This window comes from Bicyclus anynana, chromosome 4 (genome assembly GCF_947172395.1).
Source record: "Bicyclus anynana chromosome 4, ilBicAnyn1.1, whole genome shotgun sequence".
Classification (NCBI taxonomy): domain Eukaryota; kingdom Metazoa; phylum Arthropoda; class Insecta; order Lepidoptera; family Nymphalidae; genus Bicyclus; species Bicyclus anynana.
In genome coordinates, this window is record NC_069086.1 from 8,118,614 (window position 1) to 8,146,113 (window position 27,500).

A 27,500-nucleotide genomic window follows, 5' to 3' on the forward strand; every position below is an offset into this window, starting at 1 on the left:
TCTGAGCAGAAGAACATACTTGCTACATTTGTAGGTATAGCAAATACTTATTGTTATTTTTATTTTATGATTTTACATAGTTATCAAAGTTCACTCACTTTACATTGCATAATTAATTTAATCGTTTATTTCATTAATTTAATTTATTGAAATGTACCTATATTTTCTTAGAGGTTGTGACACAAAAATTGACAATGTCATAGGGTGGTCATAGTTAAAATCATCAATCATGATATACCTAATCATACAGAAGAAGTAAAGTTTTGACACAAATAAAAAGTAATTTAAAAAAATTAAGCCGACTTCCATAAATATAGAAATAAAAATTTACTAGCCAATGCCCCGCAGTTCTACCAATTTGAAAATATGTATTGATTTCATAGATTTAAGAGTCGGTAAGTACAATGATTTATTCCGATTATAGATTTTACAGTTTTTTCCCTCTTCAAGAGGTTACAGTTTTGTTTCAGGAAATTTTCAGCTTAATTTTATTAAAACTTTAATTGCACATGCTGTAATTACACGTTTTTCTGGTGACTGATAACTTAACTTAACTTAATATCAATAGCTACTAAAGCCATTTTGATGATACATACGCTAAGCCAAAATTAGCGCTAAGAAAATTATGCGGATAAACATACTGATATAATAAATTTATACATACATATTATGTACTCTTATAAAACTGAACAAAGGTTTAATAGAAACCTACCTTTAATAGAAACCTGGTATACCTTACCTAACTAACATAGCTGGCATGCAAGTAACTATAGCCTAAAATAATAATAAAAACAAATCGGACAATATTGGTTAAAGTCGGGTCGAACCTCGAACTGATAATTTCCTTTTTAAAACCGGTTGTATTGTCAACCTACTTACCTACTTCTTATGTACTCGTAACGTTGGAAAATTACTGTTATTGAATTACGTGTTAAATAAACGAGGGATTCAGAAAGAATCCTGCGGTACTTACTCTTAGCACTGGCATACATATATACACCAAAATTACCAATGTTTTCTCTATATATATAATTTTGTTTCGAAAAGATCCGGAACACCTGTCGTGTTGATAATTTTATTGCACTGAAATGGAAAAATCACGCGAAAATTGTATTTTTATCACGAAAAAATTCCATCAAGTAGGTTACGATAAGTAGATAAGTCATAAAATAAATAAATTCTACGAGTTTCACGTTATAGCCCATCGGTTCCCAAAGTGGCCCAGGTGGATCCCCATTGGTCTACAGAAGACTCGGCGGGGGTCTACGTTGAGGTTATAAAAAATGGGGGTTCACGATTCGTAAGCAGGGGTCTACAAAAATTTGCTTCCTTGTGCAGCTGGGCACTAGATATAAAAAGTTAAAGTTGGCTGAAATAAGTTTTTGCCTGGACAATTTTACTTTTTGTCATCCACTCACAACAATCACAATCAATAATAAACTAAGTAATCAATTCTCAATTGATTCTTCGTGGTGGCTGTTTATTTAGTTCCAACAAAAATTTCCAAAATCTAATCACACTTTTTGTCGAGTTTTGGATATTAACAGGGAATCCATCGGAACCAGATAAAATAAAAAGTGGTCTATGACAAAATAAAGTTTGGGAACATCTGTTATAGCCGAACGACTCGATAAAAATATTAATTGCTGTTTTTTTCTTTCAATCGTAATATTCAATGAGACGTAAGTAATTTGGAACCGATGTCTTTCTACTTGTGCCATTATTTACCCAAAAGTATTTGGATGAAATATTTTTTTCTGTGGTTTTATCACTAAAATGTGTTTTATTATCTATGTGATTCAGATGAAGATTTTCATTCGACGAATAATTACAGCGTTTACAAAGAAAATATTTTTCAAAAAATAATTAAACACTTTATACATTTTTTACATTCTGAATACATTTTTTTTCTCGGGATAATTATTATCGTTCGGAAATATTCAGTTTTCAAATGAAAAGTCTTCGTTATATTAGGGTACTCAGATGATTGAAATTCAGATTAGAATGTCTGGAGATTTAAAGAAATGTAAGTATTTTTTTATATCGCCAGACATCCACCAAACAACACTTAAATATAGAAACATGGAAATTAGTATTGAGAGAGGCTGTGAAAATATATACTCTGATGATCATCATTATTAGCCCATATTCGACATACTGCTGAGGTCTCCTCTCAGAATGAGTGGGGTTAGGCTAATAATCCACCACGCTGGCCCAATGCGGGTTGACAGACTTCACATACGCAGAGAATTAAGAAAATTCTCTGTTATACTAACACTGTCTTTCTGAGAATTGGAGGGGAAAAGTTGGCCAAATTCGAAAGATGTGTCAAAATATGTACTTTCAGGTATTTTCGTACATAACCTAACTAGTGATCCAATTTAAGTGAAATTGGATGAATCTGAAATATTAACCTGTCCTAACAAAAAAATAAAAATTAGTTAAATTACTAATTTCTCGAGTCACAAAACAAAACAAAACACGTTATTTTTAATCTTTTAAATATTTTAAAAGATTCATAAACACGTGTTGACTCGAGAACCTTTTCCTTTTTATGAAATCGGTTAAATACTCATTAGCTCACGGCGCAAACATTAAAGACCTTGAAAGTTCAACGACTAAATTAGTAATCGATATTTTAGCTAGTTGTTAATCAATACTAATAAAAAAATTGAAGTGTTTATCTTTAATTTCAAAATAACTCTGTTTATCGAGATCATAGTAGTAATTTACATGATAATAAAACACAAACGAACTTTTTTTAAATGTTTGTCTGTCTGTTTGTCGGAGCTAATTAATTAATAAATTAAGCTCGAGCAACATTTACCTACGACCTACTTATATCCCGGAATCTTTTAAAGACATACAAACACTATACCGCCGGTACTCTGTCTCGCTTCGCTCATGGTTCAATCTTTAAAATCTTTCGCTCCCTTCGCACAAGAAGATTCTGAATAAAAATCAATCAGCCATTAAAACTTCGTAAAGTAAAAATGGATTTCCGGTCTCAAGGATACAAACATTTCCTAAGGACAATATTGTGGACCGCAACTTTTTCTGATGTTGAGTTGTATTCTTTTGAACTTTCCTATATTATATACTCGTAAGGAAAGCGACCTCCTGTCTACCTTATTTGGTAATTTAAAATTGCAACCACCACCAAACCACGTTAATGGCTCAACAGCAACGCTGAGAGACTAACGTTGTATCCAATCTAATTGGAGGGGACGGTATATTTAAAAAGATATTAAATATATGTGGAAAAATTCGCTACTTTCTTTTTTGCAGGGCAGGGTTAATTATTTATTCAGTCAACAAATACACATTAATAATTAAATTAAAATAAATTAAAACTAAGAATAAACAGTACATATTTTAAACTTAAGTTTATAATAAATAAAACATTTTATAAGAAATACCACCATCTAATTGATCATCCAAGGGCAAGGTGCCCTTATTATGTTGCAAAGAGAAGATAAAGATTTCGAAAAATATTAACAATAGGTCAATTATTGCATTTGCACTCTCGTAATGGAATAAATCTAATTCTGTCATAGAACGTAGATTTTATATTTCACATGAGAATAATCTGGTGACAATTTAAAAGGAAAAAGTATCAAAATACTTGGACCTTGCTCACGAGATTACCGCCATGTGGAATGTTGAGTCAACCGTTATTGTTCAGATAGTCTTTCCAGTCAGTGATTTTGTGGCGAAAAGCTTCGAACAACACCTAGTAAGAAGCTTTCGCTTGACCCTTGGATCAAGGATACAGAAAGCAAGTTAGCCTTGAGACAGCTTGTATTGTGAGGAGGTTATTTTCTCTGGAGCCCTGACCACCGGTTGCATCAACATTCAAAAGATCCGCAAGCAGAGCGAGCAGTGGCGAAGGATGTAATTAAGATAAAATAACATTCATACTATATACAAACTCCGGTTTCTCATATATATCTAAATATAGTATACAATGAATATGCATGGAATTTTAAAGGTAACCCGAAGGAATCGGGTTTCATTAACTCTTCGCCGCGTTACATATAGTATTTTAAAGCGAAAAGATTTGATTGTTTGTTTGTATGTTTCTTTGCATTGAACAGGCTTCAAAACTAATGAACCGATTTGAAATGTTCTTTCACAGGTCGGGAAGCTACACTATCCTCAGATGCTATAGGCTATATTTTATCCCCATATTCTTACGGGAACGGGAACTACGCGGCATCTGCTAGTAAGGTAAATAAATAAATAAATGAAACAATAATATTTGTTTGTAATTCACAATACTTAAGGTTCATGATATGAGATCAGATAAAAGAAGAAAATTGCAAGGTATTCATACCTACGTAATGATCATTACTATACTCGTACCTACTATAGGTACCTATACAGAAAGAGCAGTTTAGAGTAAATGGTACTGTTAATTTTATAGACACAGGTACGTAAAGGAGAATACAAATGCAATAAAGCTTAATTAGCTAAATAAATCTCATGTCATTTCTGTGTTAATTTTACGAACATTTTCATTTGCGCGAGTGGTGATTGCGCTGTCAGTAAAGTGTTAAACATTTTATTGTTTTCACGATCTTTACAATATAAGATACAATTAAGTACATGATATAATGAAGCATAATAACGGTGCTAATTTGGTTCCATACTAACTTTCTTTAAACTTAATTGACGGGTCTAAAGATGTCCTAGTTTTCCCGATTTATTATTAAAATACCTTCTTATGCAGTGACGATAGGATTTAATAACTGTAGGCATAGGATAACAGTGAAGGAAAACATCGTTAGGCCTGCATATCAGAGAATTTTCTTAATTCTCTGCGTGTGTGAAGTCTGCCAATCCGCATTGGGCCAGCGTGGTGGACTAACCTAACCTATCCCCTCTCATTCTGAGAGGAGACTCGAGCTCAGCAGTGAGCCGAATATGGGTCGATAATATGGGTCGCATAAGATGCGCGAACGACATACGTTGTGAGGAAAGGAAGACCTCATAATGTTGACCAATAGTTCTAAGTAACAGCTGAGTGCCGCATCCAACATTTTGCTTGGTTTACGGGATAGAATGCTGAGCTGCTACCTTTTTCAAACTTGTGCCAAACATAACAGAGTGATATTTGAAGCTTCTATTGAGTTTTGATATTCAATTGTCCAGGTGGTTGAGGCATCAGAAACTATGATAGTGTGCTTACTAAGGCATTTTCATGTATCGAGGCACGATTTTTAAATAAACGTTTTTTTTTAATCTTTAAAAATAATAAATTGATGCTTAAATGAATGGCGGATCAATTTATTAACCAATTTTACGCCATTGATGGCGGCAGAATCGAAAATATTGCTCTCTTTCGTCATAACACAATGAAAAAATGAGCCTCATTATCGATTTTTCGAAATATATGAATCAGGTAACCAATGCAAGTGTTTTTTGTGATGTCATTACACACAAAGTACAATTAAGCTTGCACTTGCATTTGCGATATAAATTAAAGTTTTAAACTGTAAAAAATGGTAGAATACTCAGAAAAAAATCTCAGTACGTCACGTGACAATTTATGTTACGACATAAGATACTTAATAGTTCCGATAGTAAAATTTATTGCAAGTGTTCAGAAAAATGAATGACCTAAACTGCATTTTTATGCTCTGAAGTTTAAGTTCTACACTATATCACGGTTACAGGGATTCCAGTAGTTACGACGATCTAGTAGTTATAAGCGAAAAGCTTTACATGAAAGATCACGGAATAGGAATTTATTATAACGTATGTTTGTTATTATGTCTATAGCACCTATAGCGTTTGCTAATTAACTTATTTATACTCGTTTCTATTTCGTTTTACATAAACTTGATCACGATGAAAGAAAGAAACATGATCAAAATAAAAAAAAACCAATGGCTCCGTGTAGTGTAGAGTTTCACAATGGGGATGATGACTAGGTTAGGTCAGATAAAAATCAATATATTCAATATTGATTTTTATGATACATTCGGGTAATAAGATCAAGGTTAACTAATTTAAACATAAAAAGAATAAATTGTCTGGATATTTGCAAAATAAATAAGATTATAAAATTTCAAAATCTATTAAATCTTTTATCGTAATTAAATGAAAATTCATACAGCTTAAGCTTGTGACATTTTTAAATATATGAACTATAAACTTTAACGCACAAATAACAAATATATTAGTAATTTTGTTTGAACGCCCATACAAATCTAACGATCATTATGTACCTACGACGTCATTAGTTCGTACCATTTTGTATGGGGCGTTTTTCAGGGATCCGCGGCAGCGCCGCAAATCTGACCTAATCATTGACCCATAGACAAGGTACCCAATACGATGGCGCTGTTACCCCTCTGGATGGCAAGATTTATCCTTTGGGCCAAATAAGCTATAGTATTTTTTTCCTTACATGGCAAAAAAGGTAAACAAAGATCCGTCGTCACGACATTCACATATTTCTCACAAACCGTCTGCTTAAACTAAATCATTTATATACACATCACTTCATTTAACGCGCACACCGCGAATTACATAAAAACTGCTTGTAATTAACTATTATATCACATTTATTTCACTAAAAACAAAATCACAACAAGTTTTATTTCTACAGATTAACGAAAATGTTGCGAATTTGACATTTCGTAATGCTAGATTGTCTATGAATTGAAGAGACGGGAAAGATACATGAAATTATAACTTGTCGATAATTATGTACATATTTTTTAATTTTAATATTTGTGTCCTTTATGGCTTATAAATAAAATAAATGTGTATCTTTATTAACACAGCACCAAAGAATATATTATACTCCATGGAGAAGAAGTAAATCTACATACATGAAAACGTTGGACATAGCAGCGACATTATTTCCGCATACATTTTTTCACAAAGTCAGTGGCAATTTTAAATGGAGATTTTTGATTTTAAAATAGTTGAAGGACCTAATTGAGAAAAAACAAATAATAATTTAAAAAAATATAAACAACCGACTTCAAAATATTAACGTACCCACGAAATTAAAAAAGGGAAAAATAATATCATTATATTTTCTGCCAAGCCAGTGTATTCAATCTATTAATTTAAGGTGTACCCTATCGTAAAGATTTTTGTTTCTCAGACATTATTTTTGTCTGTCATGTGTTTTTTTCAGTAACGACTTAAGTCAACATCAGACGGGCTTGGCAGCGACTTCAAAATGATCAATAAGTAGAAAATATAATAATGTTATCTTTCCCTTTTTAGTTTCGTGGGTACGTTAACATTTTGAAGTCGGTTGTATTTTTTCATAATATTTTTTTTTTTATATTTTTAATATACCTAATAAATAAATCAATCCATATGAAATTCAACCTAAAATCCACCCATCTGAAAGTCGGAATTTTCGGTTAGTTATATTATTGTTAGTCATACACTACTCAGCAATCAGCAATAATATAACAACCAAACAACAAATAAATAACAAGACTAACAATTGCAAACGAAACAAATAAGTAATGATGATATGGAACAAACATTGACACGACCTCACTGTGAGCATGGAAGCGACAATGTGGCACTTTTTGCTCGCAGTAAACTCATCCTAAACCGAGCTTAACCAATCGCGGCACGAGTGCTCCCGAATGTTTGTAATTATATAGCACGATCAAAAATTATTAAAAAACCGATAAACCGATTCTTCAACCACTTGCAAAATTTTTAAATTAAGAATAAAGAAAACAATACACAAATACGACTTGAATATTATGATTGCTGGATCAGAAAAATAAATAAAAGATTTGAAATACTAATGGAAAAAAAATTATTACTTTTGTTTCGCAACATGGTGAGATTTTTATTTTTCTGGTATACGTAAATCGTGATAGTCAGAGTTATTAGGATATTATATAAAGAAGTTTGAGAGATAGTGATGTACAAGGGGCCGAAACTTTAGTACAAAGGTTTTTGAATATATGACATTATGCGGTAATAAATTTAGTAGGTTCTAGAGCTAGAAAAATGTTACGAATTATAATTAGAGACAGACAGTAAGTGTACATTAATTCCAATTATGTTCTACATAGTCATTTGGACTAGTGGTGTATAACCAAGGTAAAAAAAGAAAGAAATAATAATCTTTAATTCAATAGAAAAATATTTTTGTCGTTTTTTTGTTTTTCTCAATTGTTTTCTTCAACAATTTAAAAATTAAAAATTTCCATTATAAATTGCCACTGACTTTATTTCAAAAATATTCGTATGCGGAAATAATGTCGCTACTATATCCAACAAAATGAAATGAAATGTTAATGTTTTTTAACTTTTGTATCTTTTGTAATTTTTAAAAATGTAAACTGTAAAATTTTTGTAATTTATGTACTTGGAAATAAAGGCTATATTATTATTATTATTATTATTATTACTATATCCAACATTTTCATGTATTTCATGATTCACTTCTTCTCCTTGGTGTATATATTCTTAAAATGATATTTAATTTCCTAAAATGCACACAACTGAAAAGTTGGAAAACGAAACGAATATGGAACGTATTCGTTTTTTAAGATGACGTATAGTAACGGATATTTTAGTTTAGTTATTTCAGATATAACGATACCTACTTGATATCGTTACGATGCCCGCGGTTAACTTCTCAACCCTACTGATTGTCTTTGGTTCATAGTCAGCCATTATTGTTGTTTAAAATTGTCATCTAAGAAAATTTCAAGTATAATTGATGATGAAAGACTAGCGGACGCCCGCGACTTCGTCCGCCCTTAGACCTCTTTAATCGAGCCCTTACAGTAGTATCGCTGTAAAAATGGAGTAACTTCTCCCGTTTTCCCAACATTTTCCTTCACTGCTCTGCTCCTATTGATTGTAGCGTGATGAAAGTATACTATAACCTGCCCAGGAGTATGAAGAATAATTGTACCAAGTATCGTTAAAATCCGTCGAGTTGTTTTTGTTTCTATATCGAAAAGACAAACAGACAAAAATTTTACTGATTGCATTTTTGGCATCAGTATCGATCACTAATAACCTGCTGATAGTTATTTTGGAAATCTCTCACGTACTTAATTGACCTCTCTACAGATTTTTATACCTAAGTATAGATGACTTGATGACGATGACAGCAGCGGAGGCGGTCATTGAGATCGTGCGATGAATGGTTGCCGCGCATGCGTCCTGTGTCCGCCGTTTGCGATATAAGCCCGCCGCCCGGAGTCATGCCCTCAGAACTTTGGCGCGCCCAAACGTTCCGCGAATTTGGAAAACGCTACGCACGGTTACTTTCCAAATTTTAAAAGTGTTTAAGTCGCGTAGTGTTTAGCTGGAACTTTTCGTTTGCTGTGTCGCTTCTACGCTTCAGTCAGGGTAAGTGAGAGTTTAATTTCATATTCTTTGATTTTTTTAACTACTTTTTTTAGAATTTTAATATTAAAATTAAAATTTTGAAAATTATTAAAATTCGGCAATACCAGATTTTCAGTCTAAAATTAAAATATTTTTCAAGAATATTTTTTTTAGAAACAATGATTAAATAGTTTATAATTAAAAAACTTCAGTACTATTTTAAATAAAAGTTATATAACAGAATTAAATTGAATTGTTGCATATTATGCAGGTACACGTCGTTATAGTTTAAAAAATATTTTTACTCGTATCAATAATCACAATATATCATCGTATTTTTTTTATTAAATTAAATTATTCCAAAATAGTTAAAATTAAAAAAAAATATACAATTAAATAATATTATATTGTATATTTCAAAAATTATCATATATTTTCAAACAGAAAAAGTTCATTAAAAGTCCATAAGTATGATAAATACCTTTGCTTTGATTGCTTCGTTAAAATATTGTTACGACGCTTATGTCCTTTAATCTTTAACAATTGAGTAAAAAAAATGCTGAAAGAAATATTGATTAACTTAAGATTAACTTAACTTAAATTAAATAAAGAGGTTTGTGATGCTAGTTCATTGAGATCAGTTCACCCTTTTGTAGACTCGTGCGGATTCCTAGAGGCATCTCACTTGATTAAAGTCTATGTCCTAATCTAATTACCAACAGTATCTGTATATTCTCAGGAGATAGATATAGCTAATGAATACTACAGAGTTGAATTATACTTGACATAACTATGAAATTAATAAGATATTGAATTAATAGTAAAATTAATAGCAACAATTTGGTTTACCTATAATGTACAAATGAAATTTCACTTTTGTTTTTACCCGACTAATCAATCGTTCTTTCAAAAGCGTCAATAAGTTCTTTTTTCGTAAGTCCTAGAAGAATATAAGAAAAGTGTTTTTCCTTTGATTTCTGAAAAATAAAATCAAGTTCCAAATTGTTAATCTAATTCTTTGCTGGTGGATTATTATTTTTCGCTTATATACCTTGAATCGAACAATCGTATATAAGCGAACAATAATCGAGAATAGTAAAAGCGAAGTTAATGTTTGATTTTTTTCATACCAAATTTTTACACTTGAAAATGATTAATATAGCCGAAGTAGGCTCTCTTTGTTTCCCTGCAAAACAAAGTACCGTTTTCGGCCGTTTAATTTATTTTAAAAAATCATCTTTTCTTAATAAAGAAATAAAAATATATCAGTTACTTTTTTGGCATTTTGTAAAACCTAACTAAATTTCTTATTTTGGCAAACTGTTTATATTTTTTACGAGTGTTACATGGTTTTTTTTTAAAAATATAATAATAACTCTTCTGAATCTTTCTTTAAAATCTGACCACATTTGTATAAATCATACTGAAAGAATTTGCATCATGTACTTACTTACATAAAGTATAGTCACGTAGGCATTAACATCCTAATTTTGACAGTCTTCTAAAAATCAATATTATCAAAAAACAAATAGCAAAAATATTGATTTTCAAAAATAGTTGGTTATAAGAATTATTTTCCTTCTGATCTGTACATTAGGAAGCATTAGGAAAACCGTATCGTGGAAATTTTATTATTTTCACACACCTATAAAAATTTTGTAGTCTAAAAATAGGAGCTTACAAACGCTGAATCCCGACATCATACATGAGCAATCATAAAAGAGTTGAGTTTTTCTCTCTAGCACTTTCACTTGCAAGCACGGAACACTAAAAGGTCAAGGTACGTTGTACGTGGTAGTAATATCTCAAAGAGCAAAAACGGCTTCCTGACTAGGTATGTAGCATCAATTTGCCCACGGATCTCTAATTACTAGGCTCGGGACGAATATTCCATTAACTTTTCTCGTTACGTTCGTTAAAGGATTTCGAGGGAACACCGGATTTTACAGTTACGTCTTATAATTGCTGTATCGAATGTAATTATTATATTTTTTAAATGGAAAAAGATATAAATAATATATTGCATTTTATTTATATCTTTATATATTTTTATTATTTATATCTTTATATATTGCATATTATTTATATCTTTTTCCATTTAAAAAATATAATAATTACATTCGATACAGCAATTATAAGACGTAACTGTAAAATTCGGTGTTCCCGTGAAATAAAAAAGATATAAATAATATGCAATATATTATTTATATCTTTTTCCATCATCATCTTCTCTGGAGCTTATCAAAATATCTTATTTTTATTCTGTCACTGGCGCCATTTCAGACTTCCTCTTATATACTTATTCCTTATTTTGTCTATCCTAGTAACAACACACTCACACGTGCATTTGTTCGCACGCATTCTCAACAATCCGTTCCTTTTAGTGCCTAACATTTTGATCCATACAACAGGACAGTGGTCATGTAAATTTTTCTCTTTTCAATGCCACAGATTTTGCGTAAACTTCACAAAAGACGTATATGTTCAACTTACCCACTCAGATATGTCTAAACAGTTTCTGGTTTGTAATAATAGCTAGTAGGTCTTTTAACACACAGAAATGTAGTTCTATGCTTTATGTTTGATGAATTTATAGAAATTGCCGCTTCAGAAGAAGATTAATAACCAATAACAAATCTAATTTTTCGGCCTTCTGACTTACTGGACCTTCCCATACATAATTTGCAATTAAAATGCTGGGAAAATGCCTTAGAGAGCACGGCAAGCTGGCAATATCATTAGCATTGGATAGTTAGTTAAGTTCGATGGATATCATGTAGAGTTAAACAGTATCACCAACCCGCATGGTGTAAGCAGTATGGTGTGTGTCAACTTACTGTCAACTGGCCACCTTGTAGTGGCTACTCCATGGCCTGTAGCCATTTGGCACGCCGATTCTCTTGCTACATTCGCAAACGCTTCGAATTTGTTATCGACAGGTCACGTGATCAAGTTATCGATCGGATCTGTCATTTCCATATTCTTTACTGTTTTCGAAGTGTTAGCGTTTGTAGAAGGAGAATCGACGCCGACGTGCCGCATGGGTAGACCCTGACCTCCCTTTACTTATAGAAGGCATTGTAAAATAGACTGATAATAATGAAAACGCAAATGCAAACCGGAAAACACAAAAATGCAAATATTAAACTTATCTGTATATAATATAATATATACTTATTCATGTTTTCATTAGTAGATTTAATTCTTTTATCGTTCTACGACGTATATTTCAGTTCAGTAGACTTTAATTTAGGATATCTTGTGGGTTCCCAAATTGTTTCTAAATTCGTTTATACTCTCCTTCACAGAAATGACTGTGATTTAAAAGTAGCTAGGTAATTTAATCTCGGGAAGATACTCGTGTAATGAGTTATTTTCCTTTTTGGGTATTTTTGTTGTTGACAATTTTGTTTATATTTTAGCTTTCTTGAAAACGTAATTAAGAAATATTGGGTTGTAAAATTAAACATTTAAATACATAGATATACAATATTATGACAGAAAGAGCAACTGCTACGTTTCTTACCTAAAAACTCAATATCTTATAGATATTCTTTATATTTATAATTTTTTTTATGAAACAATTCAGATGTTTCCTTGTAGCTTCTTCATAACTCATGACACCGCATTGTATATTGCCGGAAGAAATTGGTCCTCCACCTTTCGATATCATTAATAAGCACGTCAAATCTCCGCGAGATACAACTGCATTTGGTTAGTCTTCCTGTAAGGTTAACTATTATTTTACACGCTGTATAACCTTAAACTATGTCTAATTCACCAATGTACCCATCACAGTAAGAAAGGATACTGGTATGTCCACATTTGCTTTTGATTTTACGTTTTTAATTCTTTTTCACATCAATCAATCAATAAGCGAGATAACGTAATGTAATAGCTTTAATTGTCATGAATTGAATTATTTTATTTATTGAAACTATTTAAAGATAAATAAATGAACCTTTAGTCGATGACCAAGTGGCGCAGTGGGTAGTGACCCCGTTTTCTGCCTCCAAGGCTGTGGATTCGATTCACACAACTGGAAAATATGAAAACCCACACAATGCGACCCTGATTTTCGTAAACTAGAATCCTTAATTCTGTCTATTCCATTCCATTTCATATCAGATGTACAACTTTGTTATAGTTTTTATATTTTGGTGTCCGTTTTCCTTTGATGATCATTTTTGAACATGGCCGGATGAGCACTTGTATCTTGCAATGTTTTTTTTTTATTTTATTCTTTAGCTCTTGACTTCAATCTCATCTGATGGTAAGTGATGATGCAATCTGAGCTAAAAGCGTACTAAGTTGTAAAATCCAGACCCCTTTCGGTTTACACACGATATCGTACCGGACTGCTTGGTGGTACGTCTTTGCCGGTAGAGTAGTAACTAGCCGAAGCCTCCCACCAGCCAGTCTTGGACCAATTAAGGATACTTCCAGCCAGGGATCGAATCCAGGACCTCCGTCTTATATATCCATCGCGCTTACCACTGCACCACAAACGCCGCTACCGCTAATGAGTGTGGATTTTAGAACATCATTCTATATACGTTCATAGCTAGGATTTAAAACACGACCAAACAATCCACAAGGGATCAGCAATTTGTTTGGTAATACTAAGTTAAGTAAGTAAACTTTTAAGTTGTGTGCATTTTAAGAAATTAAATATCACGTGTCTCAAACGGTGAAGGAAAAACATCGTGAGGAAACCTGCATACTAGAGAAATTTCTTAATTCTCTGCGTGTGTGAAGTCTGCCAATCCGCATTGGGCCAGCGTGGTGGACTATTGGCCTAACCCCTCTCATTCTGAGATGAGACTCGAGCTCAGCAGTCAGCCGAATATGGGTTGATAATGATGATGATAAGTAAGTAGCTACAAATAGCTAAATTTTAAAAGAATAACGGTAATAATCTCTATGAAGCCAAGAAGGTACCTATAATGGCGAAGACATAAAATATCATTACCTCGAGCAATGATTTAGAGCGTAGCTTCGTGATAGATGCGCTGTTTCCAACGGAATGGCGTCAGAAATATTAGGTAGAACGCTAATGACGTACTACAGTCGTACATATTTATCTTACAGGTTAATCAAAACCTCCCTTACACCTGTATACATACCCCGCGGTTTCACCCGCGTAAACTCATTCCCGGGGTAAAATATAGTTCATATTAGTTGTTGATAATGTAACATTTCATTGTTGAAATATCTTTTTAAAGGGTCCAGTAGTTTCGGCGTCTGTCTGTAACAAAAATCAAAAAATAAAATTATTTAATCTTACCTCTTATAAATATTACTAGTAGTTTAGAAAACTTATGAACTAAGAGTTGTGTATCCCGACCTACTTTAGTTCATAAAAGTTCCAATGTATCGATATACTCCTAATCATCATCATTATTAACCCATATTCGGCTCACTGCTGAGCTCGAGTCTTCTTTCAGAATGAGATGGCCAATAGTCCACTACGTTGGCCAAATGCGGATTGGCAGACTTCACACACGCCATACCAGAGAATTAAGAAAGTGCTCTGGTATGCAGGTTTCCTCACAATGTTTTTCCTTCACCGTTTGAGATAAGTGATATTTAATTTCTTAAAATGCACACAATTGAAAAGTTGGAGGTGCATGCCCCGGACCGGATTCGAACCCACATCCTCCGGAATCGGAGGCAGAAGTAATATCCACTGGGCTATCACGGCTCTCTCTTAATAGTCATCATTAATCAACATTTTAATGGCATAGGTCTCCTTTCAGGAAAATGAAGTTTAAACCCACCAAGCTGTTTCAATACGGGTTGGCGAGCTTAGGGCGATAGTGCTAAATTCATTACCGATCACTATTAGATGGTAATTGATAGTTGGACCGTCCGCTTAACGTGCTCTCCGAGGCACGGGCATGTAACTCCACCTAACTCCTAACTCCGGGCTGAGGATTTTAACTGAAAATTTCTAGGATGAAAAAACTCAGTATTCATAGCCCGACTCAGGGTTCAAACCCAAAACCTCGTGATGCGAAACTACATAGACTAACTGTACTAACGAGGCAGGCAGTTACTCGTAATAGTAACCAATGATAAATACAGTAGGTATGGGGCTTTTGTTAGATATCTTGCCCTTGATAGTATAGTGGCCCAGTGGCTATTCGATTCGGAGGGCGCATGTTCGAATCCGGTTCGGGGCATGCACCTCCAACTTTTCAGTTATGTGCATTTTAAGAAATTAAATATCACGTGTCTCAAACAGCGAGGGAAAAACATCGTGAGGAAACTTGGATACCTGAGAATTTTCTTAGTTCTCTACATGTGTGAAGCATTCGGCCAGTGTGGTGGACGATTGGCCTAATCCCTCTAATGAGGAGACTCACGCTCAATAGTGAGCTGAATATGGGTTGCTAATGATGAATTAATTATGTTCTTGCCCACAGTCGTTTCCTTTAGACACTTTAGTTTCATGGCAACCCTTCGTCCGAAACCTTAAAATTTTATATCAACAGAGACATACCTTATTTGACATTGTAATTCACATTTTCAGGCCACCGTGAAAGAACAAAGACTTCCATACAAAGTTCCCCATATTTACCTTTCTTAACTGCGTAATTTCTAAAAAGTCTTTCGTAGGGTGAAAAGTAGTTTTGCTTATATTTAATTTATTAAACATGTGGAAAAATAAAGCTTTTATAAAGTACCAAATAGGATTTCCGACAAAATTATGTATGACTAAATAATTTTAGCAAAACGATGATCTTTAGTGGGCAAAAAGATTTTCACATACTTACCTAGCTATAGGTACTTCTTTATTTAGCTTAACCTGGAAATATAGGATAACCCTGTTTAATGAGGTTTGGAAATCAAAATCAATATTACTGTGGTTTATTCTTCAGGTTTCTTGTAATTTTAAGCCTAACCATAATGCAACACAAACCACAGTTGGTTTTACTGTGTACTGGCTATTATAAAACTTATACAACATTAAAAGCTAAAAACAAACAAAAATGAAAAAAGCAATCATTTCATTTCAATAATATACAATAAATACCATAGTAGAATAAGTCACCATCTGTAAAATTACTTCTGTGTGCTAATATAATAAATAGAAATGTACATGTATTATCATAAGTGCTTGCAACAAACGGGCGCTTAACAGTGGTAGGTTGGTACCTACATGTCTCAAGTTAATAATAGTTTGTTACTCTGTAAATTATGTCCTAATTGTTTTTCCTGCCATTATTCTAAATGTTTATAAAGGTGTGTAAGCCTGTACAAACAAATGACCATAGCATGTTAGCAATAAGAAATATTTATAAGTCTATTGTTCTAACAACACTGTTACAATATATTATATAATAAAGACATTTAAAAATCAAAATCTAAATCAATCATTAGCGGGTACTAAAATAAACATAATAATTATAGTGTGAGTGTTCCGCTTTGCGACGCTACACAGGCTGTCCCAAAAAGTATTCCTTAAATTTCCGCCTATGCACGTTAGTAAATATACTCGTACCTTTTATAAATAGTTGGAACAATAAATTACGTTGATCTAGTGGTTAGCCTATATTGCTCAACATCATAAGGGGTTATGGCATGAAATTATTGAACTCTTTTTTCATCTAAAGAATTTTCAATAGCAACCCGGAGTTGGGAACCACTATGAACTATCTTTACACTCCGTCCCTCAGAGAATACGTTAATCCAGTGGCATAGCTAGGTAGCCAAGCCCTAATGCAAATAAAAAAATGGGACCGCATTACTATCCAAACCAGTTTTTATCAAGTAAAAATATTAGATATACAAATATTACTTTTAAAATGCTAAGCTACTTTATAATCAACCCTTTTGCGTGCAGGTAATAAAAATATTAAACAGTAACGACATAAATTACAGTTAATACTTGATGTAAGTAGGAAATTATTAGGAAAAAAAGCGAAATATTAAAGGGTATATTTTCATTGCTATGATTAAAGTCTGTTTGCAACCTGTCATATTTATTTTGAAAATAGGAGAAATTTTCGAAAGATAAGTTCAATCGAGATTTTTCGGTAAGAATGTGAAGGCCCCCTGAACTTAAGGGCCCCGGGCTATTGCACCGCCTAGCCCATGGGTTATATTATACCGACTCTACCGAATAGATCCTCGTTGGAATATATAAAAACCAACCAATGTAAAGCAAAACTATTGAGGAGGTTCTAAATAATGCATCTACAAAATGTAAACGTATATTATTCGTATTTAAAATATGTATAATTATTTAACTGTAATTAAAAAAAAATACCGCTTGAAAATAATACACACGAAAATTACAAAGACAAAATATAGAACTAAAGAAAAATCTTTTTTTAGAAAAGCAGGTACTATGTTACATATATTACCCAGACAAATCTTTACAAGCTAATGTGACGTCGTTGCAAAATTCTTCGCTCCCTAGATTCCTCTAACAATCGCTTCGTTATGAATGAACTTCCTTTTATTTAACGCTTTTTTAAAAATACATGCCGCAGAGCAGAGCAGGAAATATGTAAATTATACACTTTAGCGTTGTGATCAAAGACATTGCTTTGATTGCAAGGAATTTAATAAATGGGGTTATGTATTCACGTCATGAGTATGACGTAATATTTAGTTTATTTTCTAAAACTTCCTGACGTGCAGTATTTTTACCTGACTGCCTGCCTGGCTGGGTTATGTTTTTCGAGCATATATTGAATGTATGCAAGTTTGTATTTATGTAATACTTTTTATTACCTCTTAACTTCCAAACCACCGAACAGGTTTACGTATTTTAGATATCGTTGGATGCGTCTTGATAACCCAAGTGTTCTTATACAGGTGTCCCGTAATTAATGGATTAAACGCAAAAGAATTTTTTTTATTGCGTTCAAAGCTTCTTCTACAGAACAAATAAAACATTATTTATAATAAAAATAGTATTATAGTACGTTGGTAATTTATTTCTGTATATTCGTATTCGTAGATGAAATTAAAAAACTTTTAACGGCGACTTAAAGTGAAAAAAAATCTAAAATCTTTCTACACTTCTCGTTAGAACTTGGTTTTTTCTTTAAATTTTTTATATTTTATGCATTTGGGTTTTTGTTTATTTTTTTTCATTTGTATAGAGGAGTATCCTGTACATCAACAAATAAAATATCTGTATGTGATTTCAAAATAATCGAGTTTTTTCAAGAGCTTTGCTTAAGTGGTCACAGAACATACAGACCTACAGCTTCAGCTGTGACCACTTGAGCTTTACACTTTAGCAAACTTAGACGATGCCAAAATAAATAATATATAATAAGCTTTTTAAAATTGCCGTCTGTCCATTTGCACGGGATATAGGGCACTTCCTAAATCTGAATGACACGCATGAGATCGCGATGAACTGGAAATTCGGTGACCATTTTCATTTTAGTGAAAATGCTCATAGAATTTCATCATTTCAAACTCGTATGAAGTTTCACCAATGAGTGAATGAGACTCGGAGGGACAATAGATCGAGTTTGCCAACAAGTGAATAATTAATATCAAAGCTTCCCAGCATTGCTCTACGAAATATTTTCACGTTCAGATTAATTGGTGTAAATTATTTGAAGCGTCAATTTTTGTTAGCTAATTATTTTAGGGATGTTATATAAGTTTGTAGTTCCGTACATTGCTTCTAAACTGATTATGATGCGGTTTTTTTTTAAAGCCGAAAGTTATAGAGACGGTTCATACCTATATACAATGAAGATTCGATAAGCCAATCAAATACTCCGATGTTTTTTAATAATAATGAAAGTTTCGAGTGTCGGGAATATTTCAAAATTTTTACCTACACTACCTACCTACACTACTGTTTTTTACCACAACTACCTACTTTACCGATTCGGATAAAATTTAAAATGAAAATAGGTTATACCCTGGATTAACACATTGTCCCGAAAAATCTATAGTTTCTCGAGATTGGCGAAAACTGTTGGTTATGATGGTATGAATGTTTGTTACCTACTGAACCGAATTAGCTGAAATTTGGAATAGAGACAGATTATAACCTGTATAACTTTTAATCCCGAAAAAAATTAAATTACGTGTACGTACATTCTTCTTCAGAGTTCAATCTAGTGGGAACTCGTCCAAGAAATTTTCGAGGAAATACTTACCTATTCCAAATAACAATAATTAATTATGTTACACAAATGTTTGGTGAGCTTGAATAATAACCATCCCTTTGCTGAGTATTTCGTGGCTCCCTTGGGGTTGATGGGCAAATCCTAACGGTTATCTCTATAATGGATCTCTCAGTAGGTATATATTGGATTCCTATACATTTCAAATCTCTTTTATCTTCAAAGATTGATTGAAGAATGGAGTGGTTCAAATGTTTTACTTTTTCAAACCATATATTAAGGTTAAGTCTTTATCCAGGCAAGATCAATTATTTTGAATGTAAGTTTCAAACGTTCTAGAATCACACTATTTGCATACGTGCTTATTAAAAAAAATCAATATTTAAATTTTATTAACTAACTAGCTGACACCGCGCGGTTTCACCCGCGTGGTTCCCGTTCCCGTAGGAATACGAGGATAATATATAACCTATAGCCTTCCTCGATAAATGGGCTATCTAACACTGAAAGAATTTTTTAAATCGGTCCAGTAGTTCCTGAGATTAGTGCGTACAATCAATCAAACAAACAAACGCTTTATAATATTAGTATAGGCAAAACTCTATAATTTCGCGTTCAGTCGAGTATTAAATTAAGTACATAATATTATTAGGAGAAAATCTATTTGTTTCCTTTCATACAACGTCAAACGTGGTATGTAATATATTAAACGTGTGTAACTATCTGTTAGTTAGAATAATTTATTATTGAAGAATGTAAATGTCTGTCCTTTTTCAATTTTACCAAAGATAAAAGGATTTGCTATTTAAACAAAAGCAAGTACTCACGTCCCGAGCGTGTGATAAGAGTTTTCTAGGCCAGTGTGTTGATTCAATTGCATCATCACTTTCTATTTTGTTTTGCCTACGGTTACTAGATCCATTTAGGTTTACCAAAATACTTCGGATATTTTGTGACAAGTGTTTGTTTTAGAAAATGGTCCCAAAAACGAGATATATTCATAACAAAAACAACTTTTTTTATTATTTTAAAATAAATATTTGTCAATGTAATCCAAAGTTTATAAGTAATTATAATTATAAGTAGTATTATTTTAAAATAAACTTGTTTTAATTTATGTAAAAAAATCCTTTTATATAAAAAAAAATTAAACCGACTTCAAAATCACAAAATTAAACTAAAAACCGAAAAATAGTATCGAATGTGCTACCTTCTGATCACTTTGAAGGCGGTGCCAAGCCAGTGACGTATTAATGAAAACCGGTTCTGGAAGAACCACGGAAAAGAACCGTCTGGAATCCTAAAAACTATAACTTTATGATGTAAAGCTTAAGTTAATTCATCACTGACACAATACTTATGGTACATTGAACTTGACCTGTCCGTGAAAACCAATTGAGTGAATCTTAGAGTACCTAATCTTTATGTAAGTTCAACATTTGATGTATACTCAGCTTTGCCTTTACCTCATCCCAGGAGGCTGCATCCCGAATCTAAAGGGATCCCTGTCGACGGAGATAGATTCTGAATTATTATTAGATCATATCTACTCAAGAATTTTATTGAAAATAAATTGGAATTGAACATTTATTACTTTCCATTTGCTTGGCTCGGTCATGATGGCGTAGCGTAAAACAATTGAGTTTGCGGAACAAGTCAATAAGATAGAGAATAATTACTTAGCCTCTTGCTTCAGAAAGCACGTCCCTAAAAAGGATAATTTTCTATCGGGTATAATTATGATTATATTATGATTATGATTATGACGATAATTATGATTAGATAATAATTATGTTGTCAAATGTATAAATTTGCAAGTGACGTAATTACGTAAATATATAATTAAATACATGGGATTAAATGCAGCTATAAATTAAGTAGCAAAAACTCCGCTATGATTTAAAATCATATTTTTTAATTAGGTTTGGGAATTTTGAGAGCTTTTGCATGATTGTGTATAAAAAGACGCTTTTCATCCCAATGTGATTTTTAGATTTTCGTAATTATGCTTGCAAATTAAATTCAAATCACAATTTGCAATGTACGGTGCTGTGTTGTGATAACATTCACTGATGTTTTTTCATTAATTCACTTTTCTATGAGAATTTGATTTGTTCTTAATTATTACAACGTATATTATTGACGAGAGATCGTACATACGTTTTCCGAAGATAGGGAAATGAAAGAAGAGGTCTTATTTTATTTCCATATGAATACTTGCGAGTATATACTACCAATCAAAAACTCGTTCTTTTCGTACAATCTGTTGGCCGCATGGTAACTATTTTTACTTCAAAAGTTATTTTGTATAAGTCATATTATTATTGCCATCTTTGTAAAAAAATAATATAATGAAGTTCTGGTACCTATAACTTTTTGTCTTAGTAATAATAAATTATATTATTTTACTAGCGGACACCCGCGACTTCGCCCGCCCTTAGGCCTCTTTAATCCAGCCCATACAGTAGTATCGTTGAAAAAATGGAGTAACTTCAACCCGTTTTCCCAACATTTCCCTTCACTGCTCTGCTCCTATTGATCTTAGCGTGATGAAAAGTGTACTATAACCTGCCCAGGAGTATGAAGAATAATTGTACCAAGTTTCGTTAAAATCTGTCGAGTAGTTTTTGTTTCTATAACGAACATACAGACAGATAGAGAAAATTTTACTGATTGCATTTTTGGCATCAGTATCGATCACTAATCACCACCTGATAGTTATTTTGGAAATATATTTCATGTACAGAATCGACCTCTCAACAGATTTATTATAGGTGTAGATTATACAACATCTAAATATATTCTAAGTACTATTTCCAACATAGATCAGAAAAGCTGCTGCCAGCAGTTTATATGTGGTTTATAAGGTTTAAATCAAGTAGTATTTCAAAACCAATTTCAAGCCGTTAGAAAACCTATTTGCTGATATAAAACGGAAAACTTATTTTAAAAGTGACCGCAAAGTCAATAGGATATTTACTCGTAGTAAATATCCTATTGACTTTGAAGTAAATATTTTCAATAAAGTATACGCGCACAATTTGTTTGAAAATAATCCATAATTATGTTAAAACAATTATAATTGATTTATAGTTTGTAGCGACCTTTCTCCCTAGAAACAGGGCTTTAAAGTTTCCGAAATTCCGTGAAAAAGGGAATTCTGAAAGGGAAAATTCCTGGAATGTGGTATGGTATATAATATAATATAAATAAAATTATGTAAAATAAAATATTTACTCGTAAATGATTTGATTTCTACTTAAGAAGAGTTTTATCTAACAGATAACATTTTTTATATCAATAACAAATTGTCCCTTGAATTGATTTGAATCCCTGAATGTTGAAGTCACCATTTTATATTGAGTTCATTGAATTTACATTATTTTCTCGTCTCCTTTTTTAATATTTTCATCATTCAGCCGATGGACGTCCACTGCAGGACATATACGTATAGGCCTTTTGTAGCGACTTTCAAACATCACGATCCTGAGCCGCCTGCATTCAGCGAATCCCTGCGACTCGCTTAATGTCGTCAGTCCACCTGGTGGGAGGTCGACTAACACTGCGCTTTCTAGTGCAGGGTCGCCATTTCAGGCTCTAGCACCTTGGGACCCCAACGTCCATCGGGTCATCGAACTATATGCCCCGCCCATTGCCAATTCAACTTCGCGACAGCTCTGTCTTGGTCTTGAACTTGAGCTCTGTCGGTGACTTTGATTCTTCTGCGGATCTCATTATTTCTGATTCGATCATGCAGAGATACTCCGAGCATAGCTCATTCCATTGCCATAACTATTTGCATTTGACTTTATTTAATACATTACGATTATTACGATACCTGAAAGGGGAACTGAATCTGTTATACACCAAAGCAATACCTACTGTACTTACTGAGAAGTCTTCAGCTATAAATAAACATAAAATATTGCAAGGCCATCGTTGCAAAGAGAAAGAAATTCAACCAAGTTTTAAGTAGATACTTGCACCTTGCTCGGAACGAGAAAATTACTTAAGTTTTTAATCGGCGCTCTTAGTCGCCTCACAGTAATACTAATAGTTGTCGTCGGCTAAGTTTAGCGATGATTACCTGAATAGTCCCCCTGGGCTACATTCTTCTCTTATTTGTTCATTTCAACTTTTTAATGAGGCTATTAGAAAAGTTGGCATTTTTTAACGAAAAGTAAGGGTTTCTTTTTTAGTAAAGTTAGTAAGTCTCTTTTTTTACTTCCTTTATTGTTTTTTTTTCTTTTTCGAATCGACTTTGGATTTTTTTGAGGATTTTAGTTTCAAAACTGTGTGTTCAAAATGTCTAATGTTTTTATAATACATACTTATATGGTCATAGTTTTTATAATTTTACTATCGCAACTCTTGAATTATACCTACCTAGAATAAAATAATTTATTCTTCTTCTTTCTTTCAAATTCCTTTAACTGATTAAATAGCTTATGGTCAAACGCTTTATATTGTATATAAAGCTTTATATTTGTTTCCTTACATTAATAATAAGTTATTTACCTAACCACTTTAAGGAGTTTGAAAGATACTTAGTTTTGCTACAAATTACAATAAATTGGTAGGTAAGTCAGCAAACATTTAGTATATTTATTTTTATTTTATTTTCTACAACTTAGCCTTTGACTGTAATCCTAACTAACTAACTAGCCACGGCTGAAGCCTCCCACCAGCCAGACCTGGACCAATTAAGAATATTTCGGCCTAGCCGGGGATCGAACCATGGACCTCCGTTTTGTAAATCCACCGCGCATACTACTGCGCGGAGGCCGTCATATTTAGTATAGAGGTTACTCTATGATCTATTATTCCCTGACAACATATAACATGTAAAGGTATATGCAAAATTTCAGGTTAATCGGTCATGTAATTTTAGCGTGAAATTGTAACAAACAAACAAACTCACTTTCGCATTGCATTATTTGGTGCCTAAATATTAAAAAAAAAATCAACCTCGGGGTTTTCTCTAGAGGATCTTTTCAGGAGTTCAGATATAATACCAATAAAGGAAAGAGATTACAGATAGATAGCTTCTGAATTATTATGAAACGCTAGTCAAGATTTTTATTATAGTTGTGTTGGCTATAAGAATGCTCGTAACGGCCTAACAAAAATAATGTGGTATAGTGCGGAAATGCCGAATGTAGGAGACAGGGAGAGATTTAGCTGGTGATAAGTCTTGTTTGTATTTCTACACTATACGTATTGTTTTATTTGGCAGGAAACGGAAAGAACATTTCATAAAACTAATCGGTGAAAAGATTAATTTTGAATTTTGTTTATTCCCACAAAACATAGTGTTTGTTTTTTTATATGCTAAAAATGGAAAATTACAACGCCTTTAAAAAAAGACATAAATTTAAATATTCCGGTAATTATTTTAAATTTTTATATCCTGCAGAACGCACTACTATTATAACGAGGTAAAGTTTGGGGTATCGCTACAACCGATTTTGAAAATTCTTTTACCACTAAAAAGCCTCGTTATTTGTAAGTCTCATAGGCTATATTTTAGTCCCGTATTCTGATGGGGACTACGCGGGTAAAACCGGAGGACAGGGTACAGCATAAAAATAAATCGTGTACCGCCATTTAGCGAGTATCAAGACCAATTTAATTAATTTCGCCGGAAACAAAAATTGGCATAATCCTGTATGTAAATGTTAACCTGGAAAAGACTTTTCAATTATATATTTTCCTTTATTTATATTTTCTTTCATTTCGTTACGGGAAGTAAAAACCAGATAAGTGCGAGGCGGACTCGCTCGGTTCCGTACGTTTATAATTTGTTCAGGATTCGAACTGCGCACTTTTTGCGAAGCATTTCCTGAATTTCAGGTCTCCTGTCCTTTACGATTTAATTACAAATGTATAGTTTTGAGATTTTTTCTTGTATTTTTAGTCTATAAAAGTACGTTATTTGTTAAATGTTCTAGATCTGTTGAGAGTGTCGAAATTTGTTATATAAAAGGCCATTTCTTTTTTTACGTAAACTTCGAAGTTACATTTTTTACAACTTCATAGGACCGAATGTTTGAGTATACGGTCCAAATTTCAATAAAATATTTCCACGCATCTCGGAAATAAAGGGTCTTGACAGACAGACTGGCAATAAATTGAGTAAAGATAAGGGTGCCGTTTTTTCTTTCGAGGTACGGAACTCTAAAAATGATCAGACATTTAAATGGTGTTATTAATTTAATTTTAGAAAATATTGTGTACCTACAATAACAAGCTTAATTGGATGGTATTTCATGTAACCTCATGTTACATGACTTATGACCATTATGTGTCTTGTTAATGTTTTGGGGTAGGTATGATATTTTTCCTTTCTAAATATTTCGGTACTCGTTGTGATGTGTCGCGAACCTGAAGTGGCAATGAGCGGAGCACATTATTCGAAGAGCCGATGGATGTTGGGGATCCCAAGGTGCTGAAATGGCACTACAAAGCACGGTGTTGATCGACCCACCAACAGATGGACTGAAGACATCAAGCGAGTCGCAGGAATTCGCTGGATGCAGGCGGCTCAGGATCGTGATCTTTGGAAGTCCCTACAAAAGGCCTATGCCCTGCAGTAGACGCCCATCGGCTGATATGATGATGTTGATGATGATGATGATGATGATGATGATGATGATGATGATGATGATGATGATGATGATGATGATGATGATGATGATGATGATGATGATGATGATGATGATGATGATGATGATGATGATGATGATGACTAAATATATTCTATTTAAGTTTTTTGTTGATTGTTTGTTTATGATATTACTAGATGATGTCCCGCGATTTCACTCGTTCAATTTTCGGTCCGTGAGACTACGGGGATAAAATATAGCCTATGACACTCAAAAATAACGTGGCATTCTATAGGTAAAAGAATTTTCAAAATCGGTTTTAGTAGATTCAGAGATTACAATCTCACAAACGTTACCTCCTTTATAATATTAGTATACTAGTAAATAAAGAGGCACTTCATAGATGCATAAATACATTGCCTGAGATATCATTACAAACATGTATTGGGGAAAAAGTTTTCCATTTCATGGAATTTGACCGTATAGTGCCTATCCTAATCAATAAATTTGTGCACGCCCTTGCTTCTCCTATAAAGATCCAGTACTGATCCTGAAGTGCGCTGTTAAAATTGGCTGATAATGATGATGATGATGATGATGATGATATTAATAGTAAACTTGTCCTAAACTGTCTTAAGAATCAACTATTTATACTTTAATAACTAAAATTGATAACTCAATAGTAGTTGTAAAACGCAATTCGAGAAACAGAAGGAAGGCATAACACGAATAAGACAGCTTTCTAATTAAGATAAGTCGCCAAACGCAAACCGCATGTCAAAAACATGTTTTAAGACTATTATCCGTTGGATTGGGCTGTTGTGATAAGCATTTTGATAACAAATTTATAATACCGAGCGATCCTATTTCTGAATCTAGATTTTATTTAGTCTAGTTAGCTATTTAGTTAGTTAGATTTTATTAGCCTAAAAATAGGGTTCAGAATGAGACTCTGGAACTTTCAAGTTTTTTTTTCTGATTGTGTAAGTGCCGGTCACCGGGGGTTTCGAGTGAGCGCAGAAACATCACCTGATGGGACCCGAAGGCAGATTAGATGTGCGGAACTACTCTCTAAGGGCGTATCCTCTGAGACTCAGATCTCAGCTTAAAGGCCGGACGATGTTTTGGCCTGAGTGTATCAGTCTTTTGTATTAGTTTGTAGTTTGTGTATTAGTCTTTTATGACGAAGCTTGTCCGGGGGATGTACTGCTGTCGTGCTTATTTTAGACTAGCCGGATTCAATTGTAGATCCTGTGTCCGTGAGAATACGGGTATAAAATATAGCTTTTGTTTATATATTATACTCACAAATAACGTGGCTTCCTAAAGGTAAAAGAATGTTCATGATCAGTTCAGTAGATCCAGAGATTACCCCCCTACAACACCATAAACTTTTAACTATTTATAATACTAGTATAGACCAACTAGTCTAGTAATTTTAGGCATT

At 33.0% G+C, this 27,500-nt stretch overlaps 1 protein-coding gene across 3 annotated transcripts in view; it reads left to right on the forward strand.

The window, feature by feature from the left end:
• Positions 1 to 9,224: 9,224 nt before the first annotated feature.
• Positions 9,225 to 27,500, forward strand: part of LOC112045676 (diuretic hormone 45) — an 84,829-nt gene continuing 66,553 nt past the window's right edge. For all 3 annotated transcript variants that reach the window (XM_024081960.2, XM_052881275.1, XM_052881274.1), the window contains exon 1: positions 9,225 to 9,360. The gene's annotated coding sequence lies outside the window, so the exon portion shown is untranslated. The remainder of the gene's footprint in view (positions 9,361 to 27,500) is intronic.